The following is a 14,972-nucleotide window of genomic DNA, read 5'->3' on the forward strand; positions in this document are numbered from 1 at the left end:
AACCCGAAAGCCGCCAAACTATATTCGTGGCCAGAAATTATTACTTTAGCTTTTAAAGGGTCGCCAACTCTCTCTCTCTCTCAGGCCAGAATAGTGTACGTTAAGTGTTTGGGAGTATTTGTGCATCTTTTTTTTTACGCAGCCTAATTTAAGGGGAAATTGAGAAAAATGATTGGCTAGATAATAAATAGAGATGTCCGCGGTTTTATTTTACCTATTATGGATATGACTGATTATTTGGCGACGATTGTTTCGAGTCACGTGTTTTTTCAAACTCAAAACAGATTCCAGGAAGACGAATGTGACGGGGAAAAAACCGCTAATCGACAGAAAAATTTCCCTTAATTATAATTCGAATATTGGCAAAATATTAAATTGACATTTACTTTTCGGAAATTTTTCCTTCTTTGTCAACATCGTTATTAGCGCCGAAGATTAATGTCTCTCGCGTTTCATAATCGTCCTAGTGACTCATTCTTAAAATTGCTATCATCAAAAATCCCGTGCCAAGGTCGAATTGACGAAATTTAACCCCCTATACCCCCCTATAACCGACTTTCAAAGCACGCTACATTTTAAACTAGCAATAGTTTATGAAATTTATACACTTTCATCTATTTTTTGGCCTATCGCGGTCACTAAAGGCCTCGATATCCAGGAGAGGGTGTGATAACTGGAATAAATAACCTTTCCAAGGTAGGGTCAGGGGGCGGGGTCGGACAGTTCAAAAGGCCAGAAAATTGCGTCCTTTATTAGAACGAGGAGGGGTCACACCCACCCACAAACCCAACCAAGTAACACGTACTAGGCTAGAATATATTATTTTCATATCCCAAGTACATTTTGTCACGTGATATTGTAATATCCGCGGTTTCGTTTTACGCCTAAAAATAATATTTAGCTTCGCCCAAATTAGCCACTCAGTGAGTACTGCGTGACAACCCCCCCGTGGATGTTGTAGCCGTGGTCGAGAAATTAATTTTTTTGCCTATTGTATAATTAAGCATTTTCTATAGGAGAAGGTTATCCTAATTACCTGTATTAAGGCCTTGGATATTCAATAACTTCTAATTTTTATTTCACTAAAAACATTCTAGCCTGGTTTATAAACCAACTTGCGGTTGAAATTATTTTTCGGAAATTCGGTTGGCGTTCTTGGGGTGGCTTTTCACGTGACGTTATTAGGCCTAAAATTTGGGGCCAGAAATTCCCCTCTACGCAGGGAGAGGCGCTCGAGTAAGTCGAAACCGCCATCTTAAAGACTCAGACAACATCGAGTAGTCATTTAAATAAGTACGGGAAAAACTTAAGATTAGCATTTTACTCGGACACGTGATCGATGAACAAATTGAAGCTAAAATGAAATTCATCCTTTTTTGGTTAAAAAAGATAATTGTAATAAATCAAAAAGTGCCTGATAAATTTCGAACCAAGAAAAATCACTTCTTTTTTAATTGATAAATATATACTGAAGTAAATTTGTCGCCTCTATATGGTAATCATATTTTTAGGCCAGATTTGCAAGAGCGCGATAAGGAATTGAACCTTTGACGATAGAGGCCGCCTTGAAAAAATAAAATAAAGATTATCTACTCTAGCTCAAAGGTCTTTTCTTGATAAAAGTGTTAACTCACGTATCGAATTCGAACTAGCGCTCAAAATTAATAGAAATATTAATAGAAAAGCCACGTTACGTTTAATTTTAACTAAGCTATTTTTTGAGCCGTGACCCTTTTCACGATATAGGGGCTAATAAGGGTCGTAACCTTTGAAGGGAAAGGGAAAGGGGGTAGAGGAGAAGAAATTTGAATCTACAAAATTCAATTTCCACTGAGGAGTTTTTTCTTTCCCCCTCTCGTAACATCTAAATCTTGGAATAACATTTGTCGTGGCGGTGTGGTTTTTCCGGGTTTTTCGAATATCACGACTGTTTATACAATAATAATAGGGACAAGCTTATTTTGTACCTTGATTATTAGCTCCCCCCCCCCACCATCCCCCTTCTCTCACTCGTCTCAGATGTACGCTGCTTTACAAGGATAACAAAAAAAATGCGAAGAAAAAAATCGTTGTATTATTCATAAATCGGTTTTCTTCGCGAAAAACAGAGAAGAATCTATTCAATTACGGCGTGAATATTGAGTTAAATAGTTCCATCCTTTATAAGAACAAGATTAGGTAGGGGGCAGCTGACGCGTCCTGTTTAATATTCTTAAAAGTATTGAACGCCTTCTTATATCCATCGTGAGGTTGAGGTATGCTTGGGGAATGGGATCTCGGCAAAAAGAGGTAAATATTTAAATTTATGGGTGCTGTAAAATATTTTTATAGTTTTAGACGAAATTCGACGCTCAAACTTTTAACATCCGAAAGGTGAACTACTACTGTACAAATGCGAAAGATGAAAATTTCACCATTTTCCCTTCATAATCAGAGGTACACTCTAGCGTAAATAAAAAACCTTGGAATTTGTTTTTTAGATAGGTACTTGGGGTAAAAATAAAATAGCAATAAATACTTGATTACGTATGTATTTTTTCCCCCTTTCATACTTGTAAATAAATAAGCAATTTCGAAAAATTATTTATACAAAAAAATTTGATTTTCCTTTTGCGACTCGAAGGCCAAATTTTAAGCGGCCATAAATATGGATGGATCTATTCTTTCTTAATCTTAAGCCTTCGTGACGTCACGATGATTATATTAAAGAAAAATGGACCTGCCAAGCGCGAGCGACGCTTCCAAGAGAATGCATTGCCAATCAATGAAGCTCTAAATTCGAAATCAAACGTAAGCGCTAAGTCGGGTCGGCAACCAAAGCTACTAAATGCATTTGAATCTATAAATATCGACAGACTCTGATGACGAAAACGGTCTAGACCAAACTCGGCATCGAGCCTCATCCCCGTCTCTGGAATAACCCTAATTCTAAACAGAAGCGAAAAATAGAAACCGCCCGAGTTTGGCCCTAAAACCAGTCGGTTCTCTTCTTTAAAAAGGGTTTATTATCGCGAAGAAATTGTGTTTATAGACGAGCATGCATGCATCTTATACGGAGGAACCATAAAGGGTTCTTGGTAAGGTGAAAGTCTCTCGCTTTGCATTTGGAACACCGACCGGCATTTCGCTTCGTTTAACCCCATGAAATTTAGCTCTCGAAAGGATTCCTAAATATGGCGGCGTTAACTCTAGCAGCACGAAGCGAGCGCGGGGTGAAACAATTTGACTTTGAACTTCTCAACACCCTTGGTTGATTAAGCGTATACCGTTTGCCACCAAGTCTTACTCGCCACTACTAAAGCTCCTTACTTTCTTTCTTTCTTCGTTGCTGGCGTCTAAGCCGGTGTCTGCTGCAGAGCTTCCGACTAAGGAACGAGCGAGCATGACACACATATACTAAGGGCATCAGCCAATTTGAAATTATTTATTTACGAGGAAAGGAATCGAGCGAAAGGATTAAGTTATATTATTCAATAACCCCCTAGAGCCTAAAACCAAATTACGCCAAGAAATTCCGCTCCACAAAGTCAATCAATTTTGAAGTTACCAATCCTAACGATGATAATTAATAATATTAACGAGTAGCTAGAGTAAATATTTGCATTTCGAAGTACCCTCGCTTTTTGGAATAATTTGAAATTGTCGTAACGTGGGGGTGGGCGGGCCTTCCTCCCACGTGCTGCAATCGGATATTGGGAAAGCCCCGGCGTCTAGACACCTTCGCTCACTTCGAACCTGTTCAAAGTTGATCGTACGATGTCACGTCATCGAATCGCATGATACGTTTTTTTTTCTAGAATCGCTTTTAGCAAAAAATTTGGATAATAAACTCGTTTGCAAATAAAAAAATTATCAAATTTAACTTAAAATTGAAATAAAATTCGAGATTCTCGTTAACTTAAATTAAAGAACGAAGGTCGGCGGAATGACTGATAACAAACAGGAATTAGCGAAAATTTTAAGCAGATTCGTTAAATAAATTTAAGCCTATCTTAGACCGGGGGGCAGTCGGCGCATCTACTCATTTTGAAGCGCTACAAAAAGTAGCCGGGTCTGACCTACTTAAAATAATTACGTATTCCACGAACGAAATTGAAGTCTGCTCAAGGAGAATCCTCGAAATAAAATGGGAACTGCGGCGGCGAAAGTAAAGTAAACCCAGAATAAACAACGTGAGATATTTCTGCAAGTTGGGCAACTTTTAATCGTAGATTTAAGTTGAGATATTAGACTTAGACAAGCTCCAAAACCCGTTTGCCGAAGAAGCAAATTATAAAAGAGGAGAGAGATAAAGTGTGTGTTGGTCGCGACAACTTCGGTGCAAATCTATTTCTGGCGTACAGTAGTATATATATAGAGTAAAAAGTGGACTTATGGATGGCGACTAGGGCTATATAAACTTATTATCATTCAAATGAGGAGCCAAATTGTATTGGATTTTTCTCCGCGGGCTTTCTTTAAAATGGGCGCTATCCTAAAATGCAAAGCCCCCCCCTCTCTCTCTCTCTCTCTCTCTCTCTCTCTCTCCAAATGAAAAGGGCCGGGGAACCCTATCTCTTTTGAAAGGGTAAAAGGCTCCAAATACAGAAAACAGAAAGAAGAGTCCAGAGAGATAGTTGGGGGGGGGGTACGTTAACGAGCCAACCGTTTTTACCTCTCCGAGTGACGTATGTCACGGAGAGGTATTACACCGGCCGTGTCTGTGTGTCTGTCTGTCTGTGTGTCTGTCTGTCTGTCTGTCAGACCCCACGTGACCGCGTTCGCAGTTTGCGTATTGGAGCAAACAAATACCCGATTTCCGGAACGCGTTCGCGGTTCACGGAAATTTGGCCATTCATCTACCAACACAAGTCTTTACTAACTGGCTTCTAAGGACCACAATCTGCTAGTCTTTGTCCATCCCACATGGACACTAGTCTGTACTTGCTAGCTTCTAAGCACCACCATCTTCTGTTCTTCGTCAATTTCACCTTGACACCAGCTTCTATGCACCACCATCTTCTGTTCTTCTTCAATTCCACATTGACACCAGGTTCTATGCACCACCATCTTCTGTTCTTCGTCAATTCCACATTGACACCAGCTTCAATGCACCACCATCTTCAGGTCTTTTGTCCATTCCACATGGACGCCAGTCAGTACATTCTGGCTTCTTCTCCTCCGTCATCGTTTGGTTCCAAGATATACGCGGCGATCGGCTAGGGTTACGAGAAACGTCTAGCCTCCCAATGGCAGGGCTTCCACCATCGGTTCACGCAAATGCGTTTTTATCTATTATTTGGTTTTAAGATATACGCGGCGATCGGCTAGGGTTACGAGAAACGTCTAGCCTCCCAATGGCAGGGCTTCCACCAAAGGTTCACGCGAATGCGTTTTTATCTATTATTATAATGGAAACGAAACGTATATATACCCCAAAATTTGAAAAAAGCGGGCAAGAGGGGTACCCTTCACTTTAAACGTCAATATTAGCAAAGTTTCGAAAGATAATAGGAACAACTTTATTTTAAACGATTTAACTATTTTTAAAGTTATTTACTGGCGATTAAAATAATTAAAAATAATTATATTTATTTAAATATTAAAGATAAACCCAAGTACCGAAGTCGTTAAATCATTGCCTCCTATATCTATCAAGGCCCGTGCATTGCGTTATATTTCGTACATTGTCTCTTATATCTTTTTAGGCCCGTGCATTGCGTTATATTTCCTACATTGCCTCCTGTATCTATCTAGGCCCGTGCATTGCGATATATTTTTGAGAACAACAACCAAAATGGGAAGCTCCTCTCTCTCTGTTATATGAAATGAAAATATGGATAATATTTTCGGCAATTCGATTTGAATGGCTCTTTCTGATGTATCATTCTCTCAGCACTGTTCATAATGGACAGGAACTTAGAGATTCGAGACACTTGGAATTACGATAGTGTTTCAAATCCTCTGTAATGAGGGCTTAACGACTTGGAGTGACTGGAAAGATAGATACACATCCTATTTTTTAGTTGTACCATGCGTACCACAATGTTGCCAGGCGTTTATTGAAGGATGCTTGGGTACTTGGTACAGACTGTTACGTCTACCAAGTTTCCTAGCATCCAAGAATAAATAGGATTCATAGAAGCCAGTGTTATGGGCATGTCATGGGTCAAGTCGTTAAATATATCGACGCAGTTAAATAGCTGATGGCATTATTTTATCCACTTTCTCATTGCGTTTCGAGTGGAAGTTCAACTTTGGCACGGACGACAGATGGCGCTCTTAACCTTCTACCCCCAAAAATCGCAGTTGTCTGCTCGTTTTCCCCTTCCGCGTTTTTTCGTTATAAACTTATGATTTAACGAACTGTTAAGATAAAATTTCATATTTCCTTAGACAGATAAGCTTCTACTCCTTTCATCTTACTCCCAGTTAGATTTAACCTTGTTAAAACATAATCAGATGAATTTGAGTTATAATGTCTAGGAGTGATAGAGACATTTTTACCGATGTCTAGAGATGTTAAGCTTAAGCGAAATTGTTTTACGTTTGAATAAAAATACCGCTTCCAGTAGTGGGTTTATAGTACTCCTTGTTTGTGTAAGATTAGTGTAGCTGTAGAGCGTTGTTGCTGTTTAGTTTATACGCCCCCTAGGCCTATTTGTGAAAGATCTTTTTTACGCACTTTTATCATTCTTTATTTGAAAAAAGTGTTGGCAATGAATATTTTTTAAATATGACGGAATTGCTGTTGGTATGATAGCGCCCTATTCGCGAAAAAAAACCTTTTTTTAAACAGTTGATTCATTCTTTGATAGAATTTCGAAGGAAGAAGTTAAGTGTTAAATTTGCTCGATTAATTTTGTTCGGCAAATAATATAACTAAGCCTTACGTATTACTGAAGGAGATTGATTTTGCCAACCTGTGTGAGTATTTAAGGAGATTGATTTTGCCAACCTTTGTGAGTATTTAACTGATTAATAAGTAAATGGAGGAAGATAATAATTTAAGTAAAGAGGAAATCAGAAAACGAAAGGCAAGGGAAAGAATGAGGGCAAAAAGGTCAGATCCTGAATTTAGGAAACGAGAAAATGAAAGGAGAAGAGCGTTAGCCGCGGAAAAAAGGCTGTTTCTGGAACAGGTTCTAGCACGCAAAATGTTGGTCCTACCACGAGGCCAGTTGGCCATGATCGTACGAAAGATAATGCATTAAATAAATGTTCTATTGAAAGTACTGTAGGCGTAGGCATATCTATTAATAAGGAACCCAATAATGTACAAAATGTTAATGCTAATATTAGTGAAATCATCGAAAGCGATGAACAAGTACGAGCCTAGCTTATGTGTGATTGGGTTGTGGCTTCCATGTTTTGGGGACATTTGCTTTTTGTGTGGCGATGTATGATTCAGCTTTGATATGGACAAATGTTACAAATCATACTGGTAGACTAAGAATACGGTTGAGGTATAGCGAGAGAGTAGAGTTTCCCCAGCAATTGAGAGATATTGAAAAGGCTTGAACAATTGACTATTTTAAAATTGAATTCCTGCACTTGCAAAGAATTAAAAAAAGCGATAGATGCATATATTTAGGTTGTTTAAGGGGTAGTGATAGTCATCTCCACTCGGAGAGGTAATATTTTGGCTTTCCCAACTTGTTCTTGATTATTCGAAACGTATTAAAAGCCGAGTGGAGCTGGGTCTTGCCCTGGCCAACAATATATATATATACGAAAGGGCATGCACCACTATACGGATGATATTGTTTTAGCTTCCCCGGGTACTTTTCACAGCGACCCCGTTTCGCTTTCTTTTTTGTCCTCTGCAGTAACCGCTGTTGCCTTATTTGGTTTCATTACTGTCGGAATCCGCCCAAGTAAATTGTCGTCCGCTTTTATTACGCCAGCTCTCTCTCTCTCTCTCTCTCTCTCTCTCTCTCGCGGCCCTATCACAATTTCGACTGTCAGGAATTTAGGTACGACGACACTATCAAGTTCAACTTGTTTCATTTCGGACAATCTGAAAGGTTTTTACGAAGGAACTATAATTTCGCGACAGGGGAACTAAAGAGAGCTTAAAAGACTTTGGAACTTGAATAAATGCATAATCAAATAAGAGTTTTATCGCTAAGCGCCGCGCAATATTATACCTTCACGACCATAAATTTGTCTTATTTATCAAGAATAGCGTCAAGGAACGCGTGGTTCAAGTCCAAAGGTACGATCCTAAAGGTCAAACCGCATGCGGTTCAACGTTCCAATAGCTCTCCGTTTTTTAGTGGCACACGCGAACCAAATTGACAAAACCCGAATTTAATCGTGGCCCGTTAGATTCGACTCCGTTTTCGGTCGGAATGCCTCGAGTTCCGTAGTCGAGCTGGGCCCATTCGTGTCCATTAGAGATACGCGTCACGTATCTTAATTGTTCCGAAATGGATGCGCGGTGGCTAATAAAAATTGAGTCTAGACGTTGAACGGTTAAAGAGAGGTGGTGGTGCCGGTTGGGGGGTAACCCCTAGAGATTTTTCGAGGGGGGGGGCAAAATTGAGCCATTTTTAGTCGAATTAATAACCTTGGAAAGTGTGTATAGCGCGTCCTTACTTCGGTAAATAATGGTGATTCGGAGGATGGCCATCCTTTCAGACGATAACCCGCATTACGCAAAGTTCTCCCTATTGTCTCGATGGAGCGGCGCTTTTTTATCGCCGCCGCCGTTATAATGTATCACGCCCCGAAGAGGTCTAACCCCTCTTAACCCCGAAACCTTTAAAGGCGCCTCATATTTCATATTTTAGCCATATACCTTAAGCCTAAACCCTTCTTCCTTTTCTTAAGATTAACGCCAGAAATATTTTTCGCCCTACTTTGCCCGAGATACGATCGTAAAAACACACGCCTTCAGTGTCAAAACATCCCAAGAAGAAGAAGAAGAGGAAAGCCCGGAAATTGCAATGTCAGACGAAATCCTTCCTCAGTTGGAACCTTCATCTCTGTGAGATAAAGTAACTGCGGGCATTATAGTCCCTCGCAATCGAAATACTTTTATAATTAAGATGATTTCCAAGTTAAGTCTATCACTAAGCATGCAGTGTGAAGGACTCGGGCAAACTTAATCTTTCAGACTTAATTGGGTTAGAATATGCCAACAAATAACAATTTTGCTTAAGTGCATTTTGAGCCCAAAGGCATTCGCCAATGTTGGAAAATTGATTTAGCGAGCGCTCCCAGCGTCCCATGCAACGGCTGAACAAACATATTGGAGAAGCTCAGCGCGCAATCCGGATGAGTTTCCCCCTTCCCCCCTGGGCGTCTTCCGCCATTTTTACTAGGGGACTAATTTTACTTCCTGTAAAAAATCCCTAAAGAGTGGCATCCTTAAGTAATTCGATCGGAGATAATAAAGAGATTGGGCCAAAGAGGAAAATGCGCCAAGAGACGCCGCTGTCTCTGACATTTAATATACTAATAACCAAATTCGTCACTAACTTCCGGCTAGCGGGAGTAAAAAGGGAACCGGAAATGGCTTTTTACGCTCCCCCCCCCACCCTCATCATTTTACCTTCTGGCGGATGGAAGGAAGGGAGACGAGCGATCCAGGCAAGAACCTAAGACGAACGACGCCTGGGATGCGAATTCGGAGGACTAAATTCTTCTTAAAAACTGATATTTTTAACTCAATCGAGGGACGTCCCAATCAACCACGGAAATACACGTTAGAAACATTTTTGTCAAACTCCCCTTTCGGATGGAAACTACGAAATGAAGCGAAACTGACCCGCTGCATCCGTGTTTTAATAAGCGTAGGAGTTTGGTATCACTATAACCAGCGTATACTCCTCTCCTATTCAAGATCAGTATGCTAATACTACTTTCCTTCCAACGAGCTTTATCATTAGGTATCAATCCGTCCGGGTTTTCCACACGGCGCAAACTTACGCTAGAGATCGCGTATACTAAAGAAAAGAGACGTGTCTAGATCGTTTTTGCGGAGAAGCCCCATATAACGGGGGAGGGGGGGGGCTCGAACTTCATTTTGTAAAGTGCACCAGCAACCCTGATACATAGAGGCGGTGGGACTATAGGAAGAAGATGCGGACTTAAAAATGTGTTTCTAGAGAATAATTGTCATGGAAACGGGGCGACGTCATTCCTTTTCATCTTTTATCAATGGAAACTGGAGTGGGGGTTCCCTCGGCGGACCAATTCACGTGGGCGAAAAGGGGGGTGGGGCGGGAGAGGGGGCGGGCTTTTAAAAATGATGAAATCGTTTCGAAAGTTTTTCGCATCAGCTTCTCGGTGCACTTACGGGATTTGCTTCGGACGATAATTAAAGCAACTCGAGGACATCCTTGTCAATTCCCCCCCCCAAACCCCCCCCCCCCCATTCTACAAAAAAGCCTCCATATTGAGAGCGGACAGCTTTAAGAGCTTTTCGTAATATTACAAAAGCTAAAATACTTTCTCAGGCGCGCATTCTATTCAGAAGCGTTTAATCATAATTTGTACTCGACGCGGCTGCTTTTCCGTCAGGGTGTAAACCCCCCTGATATGCAAAAGAAGGGTACGCGAGGGAACTCGGCTCATCTTCCCTACGTCCTATCGCACCCACCACCACCAACAGCACCGGATAATATTAGCCTGCCTAAATAGACTCCATCCTGTCACCAACAATGAATAGCGTCAATTGTTAAGCGTCCATTTCGTAATGTCTACCATTATTTCTAGGATAATACGGGATTAAATGTTCCCGAAGATCATTCTTTTGATAGCGTTATTTATACGCTTTTCCCCATGGACTAAATTGATCCGCAATTACACAAGTCTAGTGATTGGAAACGAGGTTTACTAAGAATCTACCAAATATCTCCAGCAAGGATCAGTTTAACTTTTAAGAAGCGAACTTCTCGGAAAACAACGTAGAGGGGGGGGGGGTGATTATGGAATGGGATTTGATTAAGCGGCGGTTGCAATTCTTGATTGACATTAGATGGGCGCCCATAGGCGGCGCGATGCATGGACAATTACAACTGGACCGAATGAATTATTCAGTCCGCAGTGGAAGCGTCATTTCCTCCCAATATATACACGTTACGCGAAACATGTCTCCCCCCCCCCTCGGTCCTTCAAACGGTAAGATCAATAGAAACTATAGCGGTTGTCGCTAATAATGGAAGCGGACAATAAGAGAATGTTGATTCAATTTGTTACGATAATTTCATCCTTCCTTGGGAGCGTCGTATCTGCATATATTGCAACTGAAACTCGGGCTCGGTGCAAAATGCCAACAATCTCGACCTAAGTATAATACTGGAAATGAAGGCGGCGAGAAGCGCCAGCACTAACCTTGAAATATTTGAATACAATTTGTCAAATTTAATAATACCTAACTCGCAAGTTAATCCCTTCCATATCTGCATGCGCTTTCCCCCGTTGACTTTTGGGAGCATTTGGAAGCTATTTAGGCCTCCAGGAAATAATTGAAAGAGAACAAAAGTAATATCGATATTGGGGGAGGCTCCAACAACCATTTCGATTTATCCTCGACGACTATTAAGACGAACCTTTTTGTTCACCCAGAGAGAGAGAGAGAGAGCCAAGAAAAGAAACTTATTTCGTCTCAATCATTACTTAAGGACGAAGGGGACGACAAGTCGCCACCAACTTCGGAACAAAAAAAAAAAAAATCAGTCTAATCGTTTTCCATTTCGTCGCCAGATCTTTCTTCCTTACTTACGCTCAAAGCCCGACTAAAATAGTTTGACACCGAGATGCTATTGCCATGCTTTCCTCGTTTTTACCAAGAAGCGAAAATCGAGAAGGAACAGAAAATCCCGCAACTTCAATTGGTTTTTTTTTTAAATTTTATTACCGAGAAGAGGGATATAAGGATCTCGAGCTATACTTAGCACCACCGGCTTCCGCGTTAAGACAGTCGCAACCCGAACCCAACACTCCCTCAAAGTCAGAGTGAAACTTAACAATAAATAGGTTCATCCCACCTTGAATGCACACGTAGACGCGCTACGCTATTTAAATCGACGGATCATTTTATATCGCCTAGAATTGAGCGGTTTTAATTACCCTATCGCCGAAGGTCCCACCAAACATTGCATATCGATGGTGAAAATGTTTATCATATGCGGCCGCTTTTCGCATGCAGTGACTTTAAAATATCTTAGTCTGAATTTGCAGGATCTTGTTGTTGTAGACTGCAATTACTAGCTAGACCAGTTATTTTTTGCAGTACGCGGCAAACGGAGGATAAAAGAGGTGGCGGCAATTGCGATGGTTTGCTCTGGAATCCACAATTTTTACTTTTCGCTCCCATCCCAGCATCCCCGAGAAAAGAGGAAACAAAAAAAGGGGGAAGCTAAAAGAAAAACAAAGATAAAAACCTTTCACTCAATTAGCCGTTAAAAGACGCCTTTGACTCGAACGTGGCTCGCTCACTCTCAATGCGTGCGCGCACGGCCTTTTTACAAGCTATGCATGTAGTGTGTAGTGTACAGTAGTGTAGTGTAGAGCTAAGAGCATCTACAAGGAGCGAGCGAGGGAGCCAGATTTCCGAGCCTGGAGATTGATCGAGGCAGAGACAGACGAAGAAAAGTTTCTCGTCAATGTTTTCTAGCTTGGGCGGTGTGGGTGGGGGCGCCCCCATCTCGCTGTTATTTAGGAGGAACCGCCCCCCCTCCTAATATATCTTCCTTCCACAAATTATCTAATTGGCCCCGCGGATAACTGGGGCTGCAGTGGCGGTTAAGATAAAACGACGTCGCCTACCACGAGAGTGTGGTTTGTTTCCGAGCCAAAACCAAAAGAAAGTTTCGCTCAACGTTCATGTTAAATATCTATTAGGCCTTTTCTTCAATCCCACCCCCACCCCCCCCATCCTTGACCGTTCGCGTGTTATTTCGGGATTTTCTTTTGGCCTCGAGCATTAACCAAAGACGGGTTGGCACGATTCCGCGATACAACTTAATAATTACAAAGTTGGCGCGAAAGTTTTGGTCCTAAGATACGTTATAACCAATATGCCACCACCGACAACAATCTCTTTAACAGTTAGGGTAACGTGACTTGTCCGCGCAAATGCATGTTTCCAAATTCCAAGTTGGTGTAATATTTCATAAGCCTGATTACCTATCTCGTCTCTTCTTTATCTTTGCCAGCAAGCTTCCTTACGATTTATTCCCCCCGTAACATCTTGTAGGCGTCCGCGCGTTAACCCCGAATCTTCGAGTCACTCGAACTAGAGCCAATTGAGCCAAGGCTCTAAACCCTTCGTAAACCCTTTATGGCCCTTTCCCCGCCTCCCACTGATTCCCTACTAATTTTTCCCAACTGATTCCCTACTAATTTTTTCCCAACTGATTCCCTACTAATTTTTCCCAACTGATTCCCTACTAATTTTTTCCCAACTGATTCCCTACTAATTTTTTCCCAACTGATTCCCTACTAATTTTTTCCCAACTGATTCCCTACTAATTTTTCCCCAACTGATTCCCTACTAATTTTTCCCCAACTGATTCCCTACTAATTTTTCCCCAACTGATTCCCTACTAATTTTTTCCCAACTGATTCCCTACTAATTTTTTCCCAACTGATTCCCTACTAATTTTTCCCCAACTGATTCCCTACTAATTTTTTCCCAACTGATTCCCTACTAATTTTTTCCCAACTGATTCCCTACTAATTTTTCCCCAACTGATTCCCTACTAATTTTTCCCCAACTGATTCCCTACTAATTTTTCCCCAACTGATTCCCTACTAATTTTTTCCCAACTGATTCCCTACTAATTTTTTCCCAACTGATTCCCTACTAATTTTTCCCCAACTGATTCCCTACTAATTTTTTCCCAACTGATTCCCTACTAATTTTTTCCCAACTGATTCCCTACTAATTTTTCCCCAACTGATTCCCTACTAATTTTTTCCCAACTGATTCCCTACTAATTTTTTCCCAACTGATTCCCTACTAATTTTTTCCCAACTGATTCCCTACTAATTTTTCCCCAACTGATTCCCTACTAATTTTTCCCCAACTGATTCCCTACTAATTTTTTCCCAACTGATTCCCTACTAATTTTTTCCCAACTGATTCCCTACTAATTTTTTCCCAACTGATTCCCTACTAATTTTTCCCCAACTGATTCCCTACTAATTTTTTCCCAACTGATTCCCTACTAATTTTTTCCCAACTGATTCCCTACTAATTTTTCCCCAACTGATTCCCTACTAATTTTTTCCCAACTGATTCCCTACTAATTTTTCCCCAACTGATTCCCTACTAATTTTTTCCCAACTGATTCCCTACTAATTTTTTCCCAACTGATTCCCTACTAATTTTTCCCCAACTGATTCCCTACTAATTTTTCCCCAACTGATTCCCTACTAATTTTTTCCCAACTGATTCCCTACTAATTTTTTCCCAACTGATTCCCTACTAATTTTTCCCCAACTGATTCCCTACTAATTTTTTCCCAACTGATTCCCTACTAATTTTTTCCCAACTGATTCCCTACTAATTTTTTCCCAACTGATTCCCTACTAATTTTTTCCCAACTGATTCCCTACTAATTTTTTCCCAACTGATTCTCTCCTGATTTTTTCCCAACTGATTCCCTACTAATTTTTTCCCAACTGATTCCCTACTAATTTTTTCCCAACTGATTCCCTACTAATTTTTCCCCAACTGATTCCCTACTAATTTTTTCCCAACTGATTCCCTACTAATTTTTTCCCAACTGATTCCCTACTAATTTTTTCCCAACTGATTCCCTACTAATTTTTTCCCAACTGATTCCCTACTAATTTTTTCCCAACTGATTCCCTACTAATTTTTTCCCAACTGATTCTCTCCTGATTTTTTCCCAACTGATTCCCTACTAATTTTTTCCCAACTGATTCCCTACTAATTTTTCCCCAACTGATTCCCTACTAATTTTTTCCCAACTGATTCCCTACTAATTTTTTCCCAACTGATTCCCTACTAA

The 14,972-nt window shown here is 40.7% G+C and overlaps 1 protein-coding gene and 2 long non-coding RNA genes across 3 annotated transcripts in view; 2 read left to right on the top strand and 1 right to left on the bottom strand.

Moving 5' to 3' along the window:
* Positions 1-14,972, bottom strand: part of LOC149718047 (uncharacterized) — a 128,350-nt gene that overhangs the window by 22,088 nt on the left and 91,290 nt on the right. The gene's annotated exons all lie outside the window — the stretch shown is intronic.
* ttv (exostosin glycosyltransferase 1 ttv) overlaps positions 1-14,972 on the top strand; it is a 105,957-nt gene that overhangs the window by 5,441 nt on the left and 85,544 nt on the right. The gene's annotated exons all lie outside the window — the stretch shown is intronic.
* LOC149718050 (uncharacterized) lies at positions 1,058-7,636 on the top strand. The gene is made up of 2 exons (XR_016368321.1): positions 1,058-2,790; positions 2,856-7,636. It is a non-coding gene; the product is annotated as an uncharacterized LOC149718050 (long non-coding RNA).

This window comes from Phalangium opilio, unplaced genomic scaffold (genome assembly GCF_054372755.1).
Source record: "Phalangium opilio isolate 3A_F unplaced genomic scaffold, DU_Popi_V2 ptg000003l_1, whole genome shotgun sequence".
Lineage (NCBI taxonomy): Eukaryota > Metazoa > Arthropoda > Arachnida > Opiliones > Phalangiidae > Phalangium > Phalangium opilio.